At 51.0% G+C, this 15,733-nt stretch overlaps 1 protein-coding gene across 3 annotated transcripts in view; it reads left to right on the top strand.

Moving 5' to 3' along the window:
* Positions 1–274: 274 nt before the first annotated feature.
* LOC126580799 (FH2 domain-containing protein 1) overlaps positions 275–15,733 on the top strand; it is a 54,112-nt gene continuing 38,653 nt past the window's right edge. For all 3 annotated transcript variants that reach the window (XM_050244062.1, XM_050244063.1, XM_050244061.1), the window contains exons 1-2: positions 275–617; positions 4,739–5,709. The gene's annotated coding sequence lies outside the window, so the exon portion shown is untranslated. The remainder of the gene's footprint in view (positions 618–4,738; positions 5,710–15,733) is intronic.

Raw genomic sequence — 15,733 nt, 5'->3', positions numbered from 1 at the left:
ACCACGGCGCGGTCACCGTGGACGATGAGTCAGTAAGAGCGAGAGTGATCTGGTCAGAAAGTGGAGCCCGACGAGTGAGTGAGAGAGAGCCGGTACACGAAAGAGCTAGTAGACAGAGCGGGAGCGTGGCCACGACGATACGATCGCGCGGTGTGTCGCCGAACGCGAACGGCGCGAGACACCACACCAAGCGCCGCCATTTATTATAGCGCTGCGACTGCTGCTGCTGCTGCTCGTCGTCGGTGTCTCACTCTTCTTTCGGTTGTCGTACAGTGCGGTTCTCGGTGCTACCAGCGACGCAAGTGTTCTTTGACTGTTGGGTGGCGCGATCGCGGGTGTCCGCGAAAAAACGCGATACGCGAACAGCGTACGGTCTAGTGACGGCCTCTAGAACGGAACTTGGTGATACGGCCAGAAGGCAACGACACCACGAATTGTTCAACGACAACGAACAAAGTGCCTTGAAAGTGCCTACTACGAAAGGATTCTATCGAACGTAAAAACGGTGATTGTCAATGGAAAGCGAGCAAAGCTGTTGCTCCCGAAAAAACAAAACAGTGACCAGTGATCGTAAGTTGCGTGAAATTGGTCGGTGTTAATAATTCTGAGAGTGAAACGTAAGTGTACAATCAGAACGAGAACCACCGAAAGTTCCTGGGCACACGGAACGCTTGGCTAGTGCGTCCTTGAGGGTGTTAGGTGATCAGACAGCCCGCTAGCGAACCGTTCGCGCATTTAAGGAAATCAGCAAGGAGCGAACAAGGATAACAAGATGAAATTAATTAAAAATCCCAGAATGGGTTTTGCGTGCTCGCGTGTGTGCGTGGCGAAGTGTGAGTGATTTTAAAGTGTTTTACGACTCCCGCACTGTCTGGAAGGGATCGGGAAGAAGAATGCAGTAAAAGAAAAAGCTGGCGCACTCCTCCACGACGGCGGTTCTGTTTTCCTTCTGTGCCAACTCGCCCCACGTACTGCATGCAAACTCTGGTTGGTTGGTTTGCTCCGCTGCTCCACCACCTGACATTAGTTGTAAGGTCCGGGGGTCCTGTGCCCGTCCGGAGGTCGATCCGATGGTGGGCAGCAGCAGCAGCAGCAGCAACCGTCGTCGCGGTGATCGCGGCCCACATCGCAATCGCACGGTTCTTGCAGGTTTCGATATCAAGGCTTCGAGATTTGAATTTTTATGACTTCGTCGCCATCGTCGCCCCATCGTTTGGACGTTTGTCGCCAAACGGCTTTCTGAACGCTCTCGGTGCGATCGATATTTTGCCTCCAATTTCCGCTGCTTGACTGTGGATTCGGGGGAGCCTTTTTTGGGGAGTTTGGGATGATGATGGAGTTTCACGAGTTTCGAGAACTGCATGCGACCATACTACATCTGATTTCCATAATCCCAAGAGGTATTCCACATTACGCTGTAGAAGATGAAACAAAATGGATGTAGTGAGCGAGTTTTAAGAGTGAAATCATTATCGATTTACACTGTTTAATGGTTCATAAAATGGGAAAAATAAAATTCCTTTTAAAATCAATACAACTGAAGCACCTTTGGTGACAAAAAAAAAAAAGGTGACCAAACGCAAATGGACCAAACTACCGTGCACACATCAAACACTAACCTCGCGAAAACCTAAACCGTCCCGTCTCGTGCCGCTGCCCACGACAAATAAGAGAAAAAAGCTTTTTGCCGTGGACAGGACAGCACATTGGCGGGCGCTGGTTCCCTAGAAATGCAGTTTTAATGGGTTGTTTGTAGTAAACTAGACAACGCGTGCAGTGGCGCACATTTGGCGGATTGGTTTCGCTACTCGCGCACTGGTTGCGTTTGTTCGGTGGCCTGGGTTAGCCACTGGACTGGTAAAGTGATCAACCATCGATTGATATTTGATCGAGTGGATTAGACGCGCAACGCGCCGTAGAGCAACGAATGCAGCGATATGAGAGTTAAAGTTGGTAAATTAAAACATTAAAATTTGATGGGACTGCGACTACGAATGGTGCGCTCAACGGAAACGTTGCGCCATCCCAGGTTTACGTGCGTTTTTGCACTAATTGTAATTTATGCGCCGGTTAAAACTGGTAACACCGTCCGGATCGCCCAATTCCGGAGAACACAGAACGAGTGGCGAGAGCAATTTTTACTACCTCATAACGAGCATTATGTTCGGTCCAGGGATCGGTCTCGATCATCCTGATGCGCGCAACACCTTCCCCTTGCTGCTGCTTTGCCTTCACTCTGCAGAGCCCGGGGGGTTCGAGACAATTATAACGATCACTTTTGCTCAACATGCGCGCCTGCTGAACGGTAATTAATTGAAATTTATTTCGCGATCGTTTCGACCATCTCGCCCCGGATGGTAGAGTGTGTGTATTTTGGGCTGTTGGGAGAGCTGCAGGCAAGTTTTATGGATTTCATCAGTGGCGCGACTTGGTTACTGATTGGTGCGCCAGCCGTGGTGATGGTGACTGTGAGGGGTTAGCAAAGTTTAACGACAATCCCGGTTGGGTTCACCACCACGAGCCCCCAGATTCAACGGTGCCCACCTTGTGTAACTGCCGACCTAGCAGAATCCCCACTGGGTTTTGAATGATGCCTTTGGGCTCTTCTCATCGTACGCGGATCGATACCGCGGATCACACGAAACGGCTTGCAGCAGCGTTTGCGTTTGTGGTTTTATCGTTTGAGGAGTGGCGCGATTGGGTGGCTGCGGTAAACCGCAGCGGTAGGTGGTCGCTGTGTGATACGAAAAACTATTGGGATATTGAACAGCAAATAGTCGCCCGATGAACTCATCGCTTTGGCGGAGTCTTTATTGTGATTTGGAACTGCGACACTGGCGATCGATTCTTCGTGGAAGATTATTATTGCCAAAGGATAAGCTACTCCTACGCTGGCTGTGCTGTTGAATCAGAAATCAGAATGTTGCTTTCTCCTATCACTTTTTTGCAAGCACCGATCACTAGTAGCATTCGATCTTGTTTTTATTAAACAACAATCGCCAAGCAATGAGACAATATTATAACGGGATAGAAGCTGAAAGTTCTGCGAATCCGTTCGCTGCTACGGCTGGCCAATCAAGGGTCTGGATCGTACGCGGTATTGCGTTTGATGTCTTTCGATCGCTGTCTACGGTTCCTTGATCGCTTTGGTCAAAGGAAGACGGCTGTAGTTTCATTACGCGCAAACACGGAATCTGGTCCGTCTTGGATTGCGTGGTTGGCCGAAATCTGGTCGCCTGTTGCAGAAGCTGCCCTGTTTTTTTTCCTTTCCTATGCGAATCGAAGCAGTTGCATGTAATCCAATTAACGAATACAATATCCTGTACCCTGCTGCGATATTTGGGTCATTTTACGACGCAAATCTGGTCGCGTTCGAAACGATTCGTGCCATTCATTCATTAATCCCGAAGGATCAGTGTTCCCGCTTCCCGATGTTTTTGTTCCCTGGAGACGGGCGTACAGTATATTATCCCAGGGATCGTAAGCTGGCGACCAGCGATCAATTAGCTACTCCATTGACACTGCATTAGCCAAACGATGGAGCTCGCGGTCAGCGAAATGTCGGCAACGGAGATCATAAAACTGGGCGCTCACACCCCCTCCTCCTCTTCCGAAAGTGTCCCGTTATTGACACTTGGTTATCAACTCTAACGGCTGTTACCGATGGTGATGCAGCACACTCTGTACACCCGGCACAAGAAGAAACGCCGAATGGCGGATCGGTGCACATCGAAGGGCGAAGAATTCGGGATAGAACTTGGGAAATAAAGTCATAAAACACCACCGCATGTATCGTCTGGCGAGAATGAAAGCCAAACGACTGATACGGGATGTTAAGCAGACAAACGCGGATGGCCAACGGGGATCTAGACGAAGCAGAGGTTCTTCTGCTCGAACGCATCTCGCCAGAGGTTTGGCTCATAAAATTGAGCCATCCGAATTTGGATTCCATTTGCTTTGTGCTAGGCCAACCATAAATGTTGGCCGGCGAGGAGTTTCTCTTCCACTACTGCGCGCGCCTTGCGTGGTGACACATGCGATGGCGCCAGCAGATCGATCATTAAAAGCACTTTTACTACGTGATAATAATACCATATTGGGTGACAGACAGACACAAGAGTTGTTGTCCAGGGAGGGTGGTGACTTCTAGACATCCAGCGATCGGGCGATCGTGCGACGATCGGTTGATGTAAGAAAATTCGACACTCGAATGAGCGAACCTAATGCCACTGTTTATGACGAGTCTATTTAACCAATGATCATTTAGCACAATGTTGACCCGATGGACAACGATGAGCTGTAGAGCTGCGAACTACCGCTACCGATCGAGAAGCCTCCTTAAATGCCATTTGCAAAACGGTGGAACTATGTCTTCCTGCAGAGAATTAAGAAAATCAAATGGCTGCTGCCGCCATCCCTCGGTCTATCATTTTTCGAATGATTTTGAAGATCAAAAGGAAGCGCTTCTGTGATGATCTACCGCCTTAGAATTAGGTGGCTTAACTGGCTAATTATGTAAAGCCGCTTAAACCCAAATGGAAGATCATTCTCGATCCACAACGGAAGATGCCGTTATGGAGATCTGGCGGTGTGTCGATGAGGCGCGAAATATTTCTGCAAATTATATGCGCCCGAAGCCTGAAGACGTGCCATTAAATTAAAGCAAATTTTCCGTTATGCTATCAAAAATGTCATTTTCAAAATCGAACCATGGCTGATATTTCTTTTTCCATTGCAGGTTCTTTTTGATTTAGAAACTTCGCCTGAGCTGAGCAAACCCTCGACTGTTCCCCAGTGCAAGGTGTGGTCTGTAGCTAGTGCGTTGCGTCGTGAACTTCAAAACTCGTTCGTCCATCGTCCGATCGAGCCCGATCGGTCGATCGTAGTGCGCAATCCGGACCAATCGTTCGCTCCTCTCTGTTCGCCCATTCTCGTCCTTCTCGGCGCGGACGCGAGTCGCGAACGGCGAACGGAAGAATCGGAAGAGGTTGTGTGTTTGCTTTACTTAATTGTTATTTGTCTCTGTTTAATTAATAATTACTTCATGACCGTATAGGGAGGTACTTCTCTCGGGTTTTTTTTTGCTCTCGTGAGCCGCCAAACCAGCTCGCCAGACCAGATCATCGACGATCGGCAGTGAGAAAGAGGATAGAACGCGATAGCCAGTGCCGTGCGTGCGCACAAACCCCGAAACACACCGAATATCGTCCTTATAAAGTGCGTTTGAATGTTAAGGTCGTTTATTTAGTTACTAAGTGGTTCTTCGGCTGGATTTTGCTTCATTTCCCGCGACCAAACCTCCGACTGGAGTGGGGTGAAAGAAGATAAACAAAGTATTGTGTTCTGCTCGTATGACCGCAGGTCATGCTCAGTCCGTGAACCGATTGGAAGAAGAAGCGAGGAAAAGGGGGTAACCAAAATCGTGACAAATCGTGTGTCTAGTGAAGTGGTGCTCTTGTGTTTGTCTGTGTGCAGCGTGTGTACGTGTGAACGTGGGTGTGCATTAGTGCCGCGGAAGTAACCACATCACGCCGACTCCGGCACGCTTTTCGGAAGTCAGCAACAGCGGAAGCCACGCACCAGCACCAGGCATTAGCTTGTCACCATTCGTTGGTCGCGACTGAACGATCCAACGATCCTCTACACCGGAGCCTCGGAGAGGAGATCGACAACCGGCACTTCTAATGAGGACGCTTACCGTTTAGGAAGGTAAGTGGAAGGTGTAGCGGAACCCATTCAGCATTTCGGGAGAACGATCAAATGCAAATGGAGTCACGTAGCCATTTCCACGGGTTCTTGGGTCAGATTTGGATGCACTTCCGCTTACGTGTCCACTGGTCCGGTTTCATGGCACGAAGCGACATTAAACGACGTTGGTGAAGTAACTGTAGACGATTGTCTACCCAAAAGCCCAAGCTTTAGACACGTAGCAGTATCATTGCAGGTGCTTCGATTGCCTGATCCCATACGTCTACTTCCTTCGTGATATCTGGCTCTAATGATTGCTTTAAAGTAGAATATCCTCATCACCCTATTCTATTGTGCACCACTCTCCGTCTCAATCTCATTTGAATGATAACTAACAGCCGTCTGTATCAAATTTACTCGCGTCGATTTGTGTCGTGTCTGGAATAGGAATGGAGAACGGCGGTGCGGCGGAAGAAGTAGATTTTTCGTTAATGGCCATTGACCTTTGCTGATTGGGGTCAATGCATTTGATGTCAATGCTACTACCCAGTTTACAGAGTGTCGTCTTTATTGGTGTCCTGGTGTTAAACACCAGCAGCGCGATGCAAATCGTTCATTAAGCATGCAACGATTTGTGAGGATCGCGCTGATGTTGATGGCAGACAGCCAGGCGTTAGCATGAATGTCTTGTAGCAAAAACGATTGTCATCCCTATGGATGCCTGTTGCTCTTGTTTGACATTCCATTTGATGCGATCTTAGTAGCACAGTTGCTAGGGAGAGCAGCCATGTTAGCGTTCATCGTGCTTTAGGTTATGTGCAAACGGTGTGGCGAGGTGCAAGATTGGTAGTGTCAGCAAAGTGGCTAGGTAAAATGATATTTGTTATCATAACACACCATTGAATAGGATGCTTTGAATACCTGAAGCCACTGCTGCATTATGCACCTCAGCATAATCATTTCTATCTTCAATTCTGTTCCAACATCCACCACAGAGCATCCTCCAAAAGGTACGCTCACTGGCGTACCGTCGATCGTTGTCGATTTTTTCGGTCTACCCTTCCTTCCATTAACCCTCCCCGGTCAGACAAATGGTTGGAGTGGCGATCCAATGGAGCACCGCATGGGAACACCTTGGTGCGAAGGTGTTGCTGCGATCGGTGGTACGTTGGTGATGTGAGAAATGATCCCACAATCGAATCGAATCGAGTCGAAATTCCGTTTGTAGCGAGATTTGAGTGGCCTCCGTTTGAAGTGGCCCTTGGCCAGTACGGCGGCCATGCAGAGCTCGAGCCGCTTGCAAAGGATTCCAAATTGTTGGACCATCTTCTCTTCGACCGTCATTGTTATGCTAAGGTGCGTGTGTGCTGGGGGGTGATGGTGGCGACCGGATGAGATTGTTTGTTGACCGGGTGTTCACCACCCACCGGGGGCCCACGAGGATTTTGGGACCGCCTTTGGCGCTCCGGTGGTGGTCTTCCGCGGAAATCACATCAATCCGCCGTTCATCCGCTAATCGCGGTTGCCTTATGCGGGTTCCGGCGGCCAGCCTAAGGTCCCACCATGCCCCATAGTCCGGTCCCGCGTGGAGTGCCCGGGAATGGAACAGTTCTATATGAAAAGAAGGAACAGGAAGAAGAGGTAGAAGAAATCATGCAAACGTAAACGGCGCTGATGATGATGAAGTTCATCAAATTAGCGAAACAGGAATGGGTGGACTTGTAGGCGAGAGCGAGCGGCCTAGCGGCCTAGCGGCAGCGGCATCGGCGGCCTTTAGCGGCCAACGGGGAGTTCTCGAACCGGCCAGGCCCCGACCGTGGTGCGAGAGAGGGCGGCTAATTGTGTATGATTTATGGGAACCGCTCGAGGCTTGAATCAGTGCAGCATCCACTGCCAACACAGAAGAACCTTTCAACGACGAGACGGCGTACGTACGGACAGACCTATCGTTGGAGCCGTTGATACGGATGACCGCTCGAGCAGAAGCAGCGAAGCGGTCGAGGGGTCTATTGCCAGGGTGTTGAGTGGTTGCTTAACGGCCTACAAATTGCGGTGTCGCTCGTTGTCGGCATCGCCGCACATCGCGAGCACAAAACGCGGGTTCGTGGCGTGAGAATTTACGACGACAACGATCCTTCCAAGCGGAGCAGGCGGCCAGCAGCGGAGTGAAGCCTTGTGTGCCACCACCGCATGTAGCGTGCGTTCGTGGCTATCGATGGCTCGAATCATAAATAATGCACCACCAATAATGGCTCCAAGGCGGCGCAAGATCGATTTCGGACAGCAGGCGGCCGCCGCCGGCGCGATGTCGTTTTCCTAGAACGTTAAAGACGAGCGGCGCAGCAGCCAGCGCACATGCAGTGCAACGGATTGGCCGTCCGGCAGCATCCCAGTGTATAGTGCAGGAGCAGGAGAACCAACTGCCCGGGTTGATATATTAATATTCATACAAGCTAAATGAAATTCTTACTTGTAAGTCTGCTCCGTTCTCGGCAGCTCGCCGCCGTTGGTCAGTATAATCAGTCGGGGGGAAGTCGCGAAATGGGACATGTTTTGCAATCACTCCAAATCCTCGCCGCCTCGACGAGAACGCAAATCTCAGTCGTTAAACGAGTTGACGGGATTAGCAGCAGCAGCAGCAGCAGCAGCGCCGGATCCAATCCGGTCACTTTGTTGTAGCTCTGAACTGGAGGCACCGGCCTCGCTGCGCCGTGGCGAGGTGATAAGTAATGTGATTTGCAATTAGTGACTTTTTTATGGTTCTCGCCCCCCTTTGCCACTCGGGCGAATGGCCACTTAGTGAACAGTTTGGCGAGTTTGAAGAGCTAAATATTTACATTGAAGATTGATTTAGTGTGTTCGTGGCGCCGCTGGACACTCTCGTGTGACCTCTCCAGCATGAAACTTTGATTTTGTGGCACAATTTTGTGCAAACGGAACATTCTCGGTTATCGTTGTAGTACGATCGTTTGAATCACCCAATTATAAGCAATCAAATTAACCCCCCACCAACCGCCGCCGCCGCCGAAAGGTGATCGATGGGCGAAGGAATGGGAACGCTGACGATCGGGAGGTGTTGAAATCGATCGAACAGCAAGTGTATCCTCGGGCTCCTCCTTCTCGGCATCACTCGCTTGGCATGCAATGGTTGGCGCCAGGGCGGTGTTGCAGAAGCCCGTACCTGCACCCGTAATGGCCGCCCAATCTTGGTCACAATCTCGATCCTTTAGCAGCAGCCACGGCAGGCAGACAGGCAGGCCAACCAACCACCAATCGAACGCCTATTACCCACGCTGCAGGGCATGGCAGACTGGATGTGATCATCAATCGATCATACTTTTGCACGCTCGTTCGCTTGACTGTGCCTCGGCGAATGGTTGGAATTGCAAAGCTAAAATCCAAGAGGATCGGATTGAAAACGATTTGAAGACAGCCTGAAGCATGGCGCGAGACGTCGCGTCGTCGCCGCCGCCATCGTCGTGTCAGCGAATGCCTCAACAAAGTAGCAGCCCGAAAATCGCGATAAACTCGGCAGCCTTTCGCCCACTGTGAGGGCAGAACTCGCGCACAATGAGCACAATCGGATCCAGAAGTCGCCAACGCGCACCGATTCCTTCCATCCGTCCGGTCTGTGGTGGTCATTCTGGCACTGTTCAAGTGTTTTCTGCCTTTTTGCGGGGAGGGGGGTTGATGCTAAGAATAACCCACCCATTCTGGTTTGACGATGAGGAGTCTGATGATTCATGCCGTGGTGGTGGTCTGGAGAGCTTCCTCCACGCCATTGCTTGGACACTCTGGGTCGACGTGCCGGGTATTGCCGTGAAAACAAGTTCGTCTCGCAAGCAACTCAAAACGTTAATCGCCAGTTCGGCGAACCGCCGAATTCATTGACACCACGCACCGTGGTATGTAGTCCCCGTGGTTCGTGGAGCCGTCCTCTCTAATACCTTGCCGATCGCGCATTTGACGGCTTTCATACGTTGACGCGCGCTCTCGTGCACATGTGGGCGCGAAGAGATGACGAGTCGCGTGGTTTCGGGTTTTTTTTTTTACAAACAGCTGCCAGCTCCCATTTTCGGACACCTTTCGGACACGCCGATCCTTGTCATCAGCGTCACACGGCGGGCGGTTCGAGGCGCGCGGCCACCATATTATTTGGTTGGCATTTTTTGAGCGCGCTTTTGGGGTTATGGCTCGAGGTCGCGAAACAAAAGCGCAACTCACATCCCGTCTCTATAAGCCCCTTCTGGGAAGAGGGCGATCGACCAGTGGACACTCCTTGAAGACGCGATCGAATTACCAGCATCACCACAGGTGGGGGCGTGTTGATGATGCTGATGGTGAGTCAGTGAATGCGTTCGTGGTCACATCATCAATCGCATGACAATCGCACCTTCCTGCTGGAGTGAATTTCTGGCCAAAGGTCTGTTTTCTCGCGATTTCTTCGCCCAAAACTGTGTGGTTTCGCAACCAACGCTTGATCTGTCCTCCCGTGGCTTATCGCGACGAACGCCTTTTGAGCTTGCGGTCGTTCTCAATCGGTTTCTGATTTTATGAGCGAACTTCACAAAGCCACAACACGCTAGCCATCCAGCCAGTCAGCGAAACAACAAATGAAATCGTGTAAAATGAGTTTTTATCGATTTATGAGACGGCATAAATTACGGCAATTTGTTGTTGCTTGGCGGCGATCCCGGCGATCGATCGATCGATCGCGGTGGTTGATCGTACCGTGTGAAAACTAGAATACGACAATAGATCCGCTCCGACTGATACTGGCTCGCTTTATCGCTTTGTTTTATGCAAATTTGTCCATCGTAGGTGGATGTGTGATCGACGACGGGGCGGTCTTTATCTCCTCTTTCTTTGTCGGTGCGCGCAAGTCCATGTCCGCAAAACATACAAAAGCCACAACAGCCGAAAGCGCGTCCGCTGAACGATCGAAACGTCGAAACAATTACTCCCATGCTTTGGTTTGCTTTGGAAACTGCGTCCTCCCCTTCCTTCTTCACTTCGATCGGTCCAGATGTGCAGAGAGTGTCCAGAAGAGTGTAAAGAGTCCGTTGAAACCGAACTGCCCCGTGCTCGCTACACGTTCAAGGCAAACGACCGACAAACGGAACGACTACGGTCCTTGTGTTTTTTGGGGGGAGCCTTCCTTTTTGGCGCGGAGGACGTGTACTGTCGTGTACTGCAAAAGGTGCTGGAGGAACAAAGATAAGTCGACGAAAAGTACGGCTATAAAAAAAAAAAAAACGGTACGAACCTAACCGACCGTGTACCGAGTGTAGTGTCCCCGAGAAGCACAAGCAGCGCTGAACGATTATCAGTGAGGGAAGGAAATTTACATACTCCGAATTTGTGGCCCCACAACACCCTTTCACAACGCGTACAACAGAGCGCGCGCGACTCTCGTCGCGTCGCGGTCAATGTCGCCGCAACCTTAGCGACGAACTGATTACACGTCGATACCACCGTCGAGTGACCTTCAAGGTCGTCACAGCCGCTTTACTCGCGGCGGCGGCGGCGGCGGCGGTGGTGATGGTGTTACGTGGCTTCGCGTGCGCTGGGATGACGTCGATATTGTCGCGAAAAAATTTCTCCCCAACCTCGAACTTCAGCTCCAGCCAACCGGTAAGGGGCAACTTCGTCGTCCGCCCCTGACTCACCGGAGTGTTGTTTTTGTTTGCTTTATTATTTCGGGAGTTTGCAGGCGGACGCGAGCAGGCCTACCTTTCAGGCTCAGTTTGCGCATAATGTTAGCGGTGCCCCGCTCGCCGAGGTATTGCTGGCGCCACCGCAAGACCCAAGCTGGAGAGTAGCCTTCATCGAGGGAGCCAGAAGTCGATAAAACGACGCGGCACGAGATAATTATAGTCTCTCTCTCTCTCTCTCTCTCTCTCTCTCTCCCCCCATGGCACTACACACTATCCATCCGACAGTCCTGGCGCCTCAGAAGCAAGGAGTCTCCCGCCGGACAGTCCGCAGATGCTGTAAGGGGATTGCGCTGATAGGTTCTAGGGTTGGACAGTCGCCGTCGTCAGCTTGACATAAAATATTGCTAAAGCGGCAGTGGCGGCCACTTGACACACGGTTCTCCCGCAATTGCCACCCTCGACCGCAGGGTGCCTCAAGCCTTCCCCCCCTTTTCCCGTCCAATCGTATGGCCTTCCGAGGTAGAAGATGCCCAAATTTGGCACTAGCCAAGGGTCGTGCATAAGCCACCTGGGGCGCGCGCAGGGAGAGTATGGTCTGCTTGCCCGCTGTCTACGAAACGAATGCGATCGAAGCAGTGTACACAGCTTCAGCTGATAAAGGGCTTCTGACGAGAACGAAGGCGAGGATGTGGCTATTATGTAATGGTGCTTGGTGGCGTTGATTACATTGACCACAGGGACTGCCGGCTCGGTGCGGATGGGGGTTCGTGGCAATGGCGTTGATGTCTTTTTGCACACTGCGTGAACTGGAGCGGTGTGCAATGGACAAAAACTGTTCGAGATCGTGCGTGTTGCATTTCGTTAAATATCTTGGGAAATCATAATCAGGGAAGCAGGGTGAGATGTGGGACATTAAATCATAATTAAAATGGCATATCGTGGCAGCATATTAAAGGCCAGTAATGCTTTTAAACGATTTACTCAGGGACCGACCTTCCTGACCACTTCCACTTTACCGCGATATCGTGATATCGTGCTAATTGCAACGTTCTCAAAATGATGCTGGTAATCATCGATGATATGCCAGCAGGAGCAGCGCAAGGTCGTTAAATGTTGAAACGGCTTCTTCGAGTGGAGCGTGTGGCTGCGCTTGTGCGCGATTACAATCAGGCGAACAGGCAAGCAAGGGTGCCTCTGTGCCTGTGATGGTCAGTTGTTGCTGATCGTATCCGTCGCTGACAGGCGCTCGATGCGTTCATGGCGCGCTGATCAGCATATCAAGATCTTGGCGAGCGCGAAAGCGGAATGCAAAGGTAGGGCCATGGAGGGTTGAAGTCAAGATTCCACAAAATTAAATCTGGCTTATGTTGCAGTAAGCCGTGATAATTCCTGCAGGTGATCGAAGCTCAAACGGAAGGAACTCTACACAGTTTGTTCGATAACTGCAGCTCCGACGGTCAACGGCTTTCTGTGCCCTGTGACCGTCCGTAAAGGCACTTTCGAATTCGTTGATTGCAATCGCTACCATCCACAACACACGGCCCCGGCCTGCAGCAACTCACCGAGGACGCTGCGCGCAGTCCCCATAAATCAATGGGCACCACACCCTAGGCTGCAGCGACGTACAACGACGACGACGACGGCGACTGATGCAGCATGACAAAACGATGAAAAACTGCTCCGCAAATTGCTCATAAATAGGATTAAATGAGTGTCCGGACCACGCGGGGGGTAGCAGGAGGAGGAGGAGTACGTGAACGTGCGCGCAGACGGTCGACATCGGGGTCAGTAGGGTTTGCGAGCTCGGCACACACGATTACAACGAGGCGCCGCCAGAAGCGCCAGCTTGGTCAGGCGCCTGTGCAGAGCACTCGCAGAAGATGCTGATTGAGAGGAGAAGGATAAATTTGTGTCAATAAATAAATCTCAAATCGTGGCATCCCCGCATCGTTATCGGGTCGATTGTTGAGTAATGGTGCGCACATTTTGCGGTGCAGGGCGCCGTTACGTTGTAGTCGAGCCGCGATGATATAAGAAGAGTTCTGGAGAGTGGTCAGCGCAGTTCGTTGCATACCGTAAACTCAACCGTCCCCGCGTGGCCTTTGAGAGGACATCTGTTTTGCATTTTAATGGAAAGCAATAGAGATAAGCCATAAGCCGCTTCCTGTCGGGCCAGGCCAGTCACTTCCTCGTGAGCATTGACTGTGCGCGAGGTGAGCATTACTCATCTCAGGCATTTGGGGAGGATTCAACGCATTATGGTCCAAAAATGGAGTTTCACTGCAGCCTTGAACGCTTGCGTTATGCTTCTCATCATCCTCATTCCGTTCGGAATGAATGGTGGCCTTAATTGTGGCTCGGGCGGACTTGTTGTCGCTGTGGGACATTGGGAAGTCATTGGTCAGCAGAAAACGGTGGCCTTGTGATGCGAGGGTTCATTGCGATTAATCGACCAATCGACGGATCAGTGGAATGTGGATGGCATGCGATGGTGGTGCTCATGTGCTCAGCCCAGCTCAGTGCAAGGACCGATCTCTTCCGCTATGGAGATTACCTTCAATAGTATCGTGTGCGGCTATATGCGGATGACCTATCCGAGTACGGTGCATCATACCAAGCGTTCACATCCATTCGCACGCCTGCCGACACTGTCCAGACGAAATTCCGATCGGTGCATTACCGCATCATTACGTAACCCGATCGGGAACAGAAAGTAAGTTGGCAAAGCTGCGAATTGAAGTCCTCTCATCACGGCCAATCCGAGCGTCTTGGATGGTGGAACGTGCTAATCCTACATCATGATGATGTTCCTGTACCAATCTGTCGAGTCGAGTGTTGTTCACGCAGAATGATAGCCAAGAACTTCACTAGTCTCACTTGGGCGGTCTATTTTCGTCATTAGTAGTGCTCCAAGTGAAGTGGAAGTGTCTAGTGTACGGTTCACTATTCGATAAACCGCCACAGCGGCTAACGGACGCTAGCGTTTGATGATTCGAAGGACTGGTGGTACTGCCGGATGTCACTCCCTGTGGTGTTTGAACCAAATCCATTAGGCACCATATTTGCCATCACATTCCGCAACATTTGGCAATGTTTGAGTTCACTTTCAGTGCTGGCTAATTTTTGGTCGGAATGTGTTGTAAAGACTGGGTGGAAAGAAATTTGCCAAAGAGAACACCATTAGAGTAGTTTTGACGCGAACCCAGATGATGTCATGTGCCGTCGCTGTTGGTCGATCAACAAAATCAACTCGCGTCTTCAAGACCGGAACTGAACGGCGGCGATGCCTTGTGGCCGGCCATGGTATGTATGTATGCTTGGAGCCGCAGCCTCCGAGCCGAGCGAGCGAGCGAGCGAGCGTCCGGTTCGATCCGGTGGCGTTGGCGCCATGGTCGTTCGCTTTCCTTAAAAGGACTTAGCTCGACTTGATCGACTGTTGTGCGCACCCCGCCGATCATAATACCTCGGTTCGGGGTGGTGGTGTCCGTGTGCCCTTCTTGTCAGTGATCTCTGTTCGCGCGTGTGCACACACCACTATCTTGTCGTTTTGGATTCGCTCTCTCCGGTCCGCTCCCCGCCAATCCCAGGTGATGTGTATTTATGTGTGATCATCATGGAGGACAAGGGCAAACGTCCACCTTCAGTGAGCCTTACCTTCGGTTCGAATACTGACTCCGCATTCCCCGTGCGATTTGGCTAGATTCGAGCTTAGTAGCATCAGACTTAGTCGACATTTTCGCATCGAGTCAATGTTGGTGTACTCACGATTCAATCAGAAATCGCTCTCATTCTCTTTCTGTTTTTATCACCCTCTGCTTTTATCCCCCCCCCGTGAAATGCCTTCCCCTGAGGGTATTTTACCAACTACCAAGCACCGATCGCATAGAGAATGATTTATTGATTTTTACGCACAAGATAAGTACGCGACAACGCACACACAGGCACTAAGTACATAGTAGGATGCCCCGAGGGAGATTTACCAAGTAGAATCAAACACTGTAGCACTTGTGATCTCGGCCGTTCGACCTCGGCCACGGTGCACTGTGCAGGGTTGGCAATGAGTGCTCCGATTTTTCGTCGCCCGAAGCGTCACCCAGCGAATCGGTATAGGGTACATATTTGCATAGCGCGCGCGCGGCACGCCGCAACACGTTGTGAACCTGCTAATTTAGCAACAAATCACATCGAAGCACTAGCTCCAACACTTGGATCTTGACCGTTTGATTGAGTTCGGTGCAATCTGACACCTGGTCATCTTGTACGCACCGTAATGGGTAGCTTTGGTCTTCGCGGTCGTTGCCAGCCTGGTTAGCTGGTTAGCCCAGTGTCTAGTATTTGATTTGTTGCCGCACCGTGGCACCGGACCAGCAGCTGTAACCCTACACCGA

This window comes from Anopheles aquasalis, chromosome 2 (assembly GCF_943734665.1).
Source record: "Anopheles aquasalis chromosome 2, idAnoAquaMG_Q_19, whole genome shotgun sequence".
NCBI lineage: Eukaryota > Metazoa > Arthropoda > Insecta > Diptera > Culicidae > Anopheles > Anopheles aquasalis.
The sequence above is the reverse complement of the archived record's forward strand: the minus strand, read 5'-3'. Positions and strand labels throughout refer to the sequence as shown.